This window comes from Macrobrachium nipponense, chromosome 6, assembly GCF_015104395.2.
Source record: "Macrobrachium nipponense isolate FS-2020 chromosome 6, ASM1510439v2, whole genome shotgun sequence".
Classification (NCBI taxonomy): domain Eukaryota; kingdom Metazoa; phylum Arthropoda; class Malacostraca; order Decapoda; family Palaemonidae; genus Macrobrachium; species Macrobrachium nipponense.
Window position 1 is genome coordinate 41,175,667 of NC_061108.1, and position 5,000 is coordinate 41,180,666.

Below are 5,000 nucleotides of genomic sequence, written 5' to 3' on the forward strand. Positions count from 1 at the left end.
AAAAAGTTTGAATTCAAAATTATTTGAACATCTGATTTACAAGTACTTCACACAGTGTGCTGTTGAACTGACAACATCCACCTGAGTAAGTGACCTTTTCCTCATTTTTTTTTTCTTCCAGATTGATTATGTCCGTGGAGTGTGCTCTCGTGCCATATGCCTTTGGTGGAAGCCAACAGGGTTCTTCGAAAACAGGACCACTGAAAGTTGTGAGTACTGAGAAAGTATTGCATATAAAAAGGCTTTTCAAAAACTACTTTCTAGCGTCAAACGGAGTCATTGAACTTTATCCTCATCTCAGAATCTAACCATATTCGCTTTACTCAATGATGCTTTTCTTTCACTATAGCTTATTCGTAGAAATAGCAAATCCCTTCTCTAATAAGCAGCAAAAATATGCAGTGTAACAGAAAATGGCTTATCATTTACACTAATGCTCCTTGCATGAATTGGATGGTATTCACCACCTAATATAAACGTATATTCGTATTTTTCTAACAGGTTCATTTAGTGAAGAGATCTGCTTCAAGATCCAACTCTCGAGTCCCTTGTCCTTCGATCTCTGCTAGCAGGTAACTCGTCTTCTTCTTCTTCTTCTGGAGAGAGAGAGAGAGAGAGAGAGAGTTTTCATTAAAAAAAACTGAATTTAAGTCAATCCTGATAGTAGTGGCTGTCTTTGGTTTCTTTAGAGAAATTTTCGGAAACTGTACATTTACATTTCCCTTCTCTTTACTTCCGCGCAGCGTTTAGTGAAATATCTATTCGAAGAGGGACAATGAAATCTATTAGATCCTGCTAACTTAACTAAACTGAGTTCACCTTGGGAGATGTAACACTCGATGGAATTAGGTTTTCAACTTTATCGTATTTGAATTATAACGATATATTCCCATTTTGCAGATGTCCTCACCCAGATATCCCAGCCTTGTGCCAAAGTCACCGGTTATCAGCCCCGTGTAACCACGCAGACTTCGTCAACGTGAAAATCTGAGACAGAATGCAGTTTTACAGGCACAGATGCCACATGAGTATATATATATTATATATATATATATATATATATATATATATATATATATATATCATCACACCTCACCTGTCAGTAGGCTATCGTTTCTCTTGCCAAGCAATCTTGTGACTGTTATTACTTCTTTAGCATTTGTACCTGAACACTGATGAGGTGTAGAAATCCATGTAAGTTCTCGGTTCGAGTCATTTCTTTTCATATTTCTGGTTGGATGCAGACACGCGCGCGCGCGCACACACACACATTTATACGTGTGTGTGTGTATATATATATATATATATATATATATATATATATATATATATATATATATATATGAGAACATTGCATTGGATGATATAGACATTTCTTGCCTAAGCAAGGCGAAAAACATGATCAGATTATCGTAGGTACATTTCTGTGAGATTTCTCGTGGAATTCGTCAGGAATACCTTTTGTCCATTGATATACACATAACTAATAGTAGGTATAACAGATGTCCTCTATATATAAAAAAAATCCCGAGCATATTAAGGTAGAACTTTATGCTAAGTAAATATTTATCTGGTCATTTCAATGGTGTTTATATATTATAGACATATATCTCTGACTAGTGATTATGCTTGTATTTAGATAAATGAAAATTGTTTATAGTTTTATTCTTGTGTAACTATATAATAAAAATTGTTTAAAATTCGTTTTCGACCATCTGATCCTTCAAATCCACCGAAGGGTTGAAAACCCCATGAGGTAAGCACAATTTTTTAAAGTATATCGCACCATTATTTGCACATTTTACTGCCTGATATTATACATAATGGTGATTATAGATGAAATTTAATGATTGGAAAGAAGACTGACTTGAAGTAGCCAAAACATACACAAAGTTTGCAAAATTTGCACCAACACAAGAACTGATGACGAAAATCTTCCCCATTATGGCCACAATGCACTAACACCAACATCCAGAACAGTACCGGGAAATTGTGCAGCGTGACATCGTGTCATCATAAAGAATGGGGATGCTCTCCTGTCAAAAAAAAAAAAAAAAAAAAAAATCCTGAAAAATTCTAGTTTTTGAACAACATAAAACTGAAATAAACATATTTTTCCTTGAACACTGCAGGGAAATAAAATTATCCTTAATTTAATTTCAATTGATAAATTTGCATTCGTAGACGATGCAGGAGAAAAGTAAGTGAATGGCTTACAGGCTGCCCATGTGCTCATGAAGCAAGAGTCCGTGCCAGCAAACTTCTGATTTAATCTCTCGGTGTTCTTCTTGGTTTGATACACTGTCTCTGAAGCGAAGTTTGGATCATTTTAATGTGAAATGCTGTTTTTTTTCCTTTAGTGAGGCAACCTTCTTATAGGTTCTTTACTTATTCACACTAACTGTATCATTTTAAATTAATTAAAATTGAACCGTAATCTGATTAATTAGGATTCGCTGATTTTTCCAGATTTAGTACCAATAGAAATTTTAAGAAGAAGCACTTTGTTCATACACATTGGCTTTATTGATATTTCAAGCAAAGTGGCAGCAAAATCCTCTGTGATGGTGTAAGTCAATTCCATATATTTGTATTTTGCGCCAAAGAAACACGTGGGTTACAAATATATTTCAAAACAAGACAATACACCATCTTGATTTTGGTTGCTCCGTGTTTCATGGTTGGGTATATAGTACATTATTTACGTTGGTTGACTATTTTGTGGTTGAAGCTGTGAGGAAGATTTCAGTTATAAAATAGCCTAGAACTCAGAAAGAAGGTAAGTTCACTTTGTGGAAAGATTTTAATTAGAGTTCCCTACACAAATCCTACGTCGTTAAGTTTCGTCCACAATTGGAAAATAAATCACAACCAAAACATTTCGAACCTCTGACTCTTGAACTTTGTTTGGGAGTAGCTGAGGACTATGACCTCCTTGAAGTTGTCGACGGTGGTTGCTGATGATGTAAATTTCCGCATAATATAAAGCTTGGCTTAGTTACTTGTCAGTTATTTGAACCCTTAAGAGCTGCCTCAATAGATCAGTGCAACGAAAGCATCTTGGGCTAACTAGTATACCTAGGTCCTTTCATGACCTATAGTATCTGTTCTTTAAGCGGTATGCCTGATACATACCTACCCAATTGGTAGAAAAACAGGATTGAGAACATCTACATCTAATTTGTTGTCTAGTAATAAATAGCTCTTGTGCTACTACCTTGCTACTTGCCTACCATTTCTAGGCTACGTTGAAATCTATGAATTTGCACACCCCAATTCTATGGGACAGTTTGGACTGTCGTTTGTTTTGTAACCACAATCCTAAAGTTTTTAGGTTTATGCTGTCAAACAATCGTACCTCATAGGACGAGGTATTGTGTCAGATGCACTTTAGGCATTAGCCTAGGCTATCTACATACTGAAGGGTCTTTGCAGCATCCCTTCAACCCTTAGCTGCAACCTCTTTCGGGAGAACTACTAGGTATGCTAAGGTTGCTCTGCATTGGGTGTTACCTTTGAAACTGACTTTCCCTTTTACCTAGGTATAGGGGAAACAACTGAGTGCACTTTTGCTTCAAAAGGAGAGTAGAGGTCTCGAGATGTTGCTCCCACCACTGATGGCTCATGACTGGTGCCCATCTCCGGTGTCAGGACGTGTTAAAGTACTTTTTTGGAGGGTGGATCAACAAGCGGGCAAGACTGGATCAGCTAGTCCAATCGGTTGTTTCCCCTAGCCTAGTATTTTTGTTGCTTAGCAGTTATGGTATTTCTACAGAAGCAGTCCGCACGAACTGCATGGATAGACATCCACTAGGGATTGGGGGCTGTCCAATGTATTTTGCCGTGTTCAGTACTGGCCCCTGGGGGGTTAATTACAGTCGTCCGAATAAATATTACTTAAAATTCTTGTTCAGTAGGTAAAACTGCATAGAAAAACCGCAGCTGCCATAGTCTAGGCCGCCGCAGATAAGTACCCTAGATCTACCACAGGTATTTACAATTCATGGGTTTTTGTTTGTCAAATGTAATAAACCTCAGCGCTGATAGCCTATGTTACTGTATGCTGGTGATCCTGGAATGGTATCTTGCATGGTTAGTGTTATAGGGAACCTTTTGGTAAAAAGTGAGGGAAATGTTTTTGAAGACTTCAGCCAGCCATTTTTGTATGAAAAACCATTCGAGTTTTTCATTTAAAAATGGCTAGGGAGTGATAGGGCAATACCTAAAAGAACCAAAAAATAGGTACCAACCTAACATAACCAAGGGATGTTTTCTGCTCACAATTTTGCTGTATTACCTAGCTATGGAGTGGAGGCCTCCTTATATTGTCTTATAAGATGAAATTTGATTAATGGTTTTTCTGTTATTAAGTAGTATTTGCACAGGTTATGTATTGAGAAGAAAGTGTTTGTTTTGATATATGTATTTTACCCATGAAAAATATTAATAATTTATTGTGGGAAGTGGCTGGAGTATATATATATATATATATATATATATATATATATATATATATATATATATATATATATATATATATATAAAACATTAGTTTCCTTCACCAGGGAGTGGCAGCTGAGCTCCCTGGGGCTAAGTAACATGACCTACTAGGATAGGTTTGAGTAGATTAGGGTTTGGTTGGTATACGTAGTTCCTTTTATAATAGTTTTCCTTAGCTAATCCCTTCTTGAACATACGGCTGCTTTGACTTCCAGAGTGGCCATCATAACATGATGCAAGTTCTTTCTCCTTGTGTATTACCCTACCCAAAACATCCGTTCCAAAGGGTACCTGATAAAGATGTCAGGTTTATAATATAATTGACCGATAATAAACAACACCACCTCCTTATCAGCAACACTAAAAGTATAGGAAAAATCAATTTCCAAGGTAGTAATAATCTGTGTGAGGTCTGTAGCTTCACCCCTATTTTATTCCTTTTACCATACATCTGTGCATAATTCCTTTCTTCCATCTAACTCCTCCCTCTCAAAAAATTG

The 5,000-nt window shown here is 36.5% G+C and overlaps 1 protein-coding gene across 3 annotated transcripts in view; it reads left to right on the plus strand.

Moving 5' to 3' along the window:
* Nucleotides 1–2,450: 2,450 nt before the first annotated feature.
* LOC135216746 (zinc finger protein 91-like) overlaps nucleotides 2,451–5,000 on the plus strand; it is a 70,322-nt gene continuing 67,772 nt past the window's right edge. The window contains exon 1 of one of the 3 annotated variants that reach the window (XM_064252220.1): nucleotides 2,451–2,569. The gene's annotated coding sequence lies outside the window, so the exon portion shown is untranslated. Of the gene's footprint in view, nucleotides 2,570–2,610; nucleotides 2,780–3,332; nucleotides 3,482–5,000 lie in introns of those variants that run through there. The other 2 variants (XM_064252218.1, XM_064252219.1) reach the window with 2 other exon arrangements.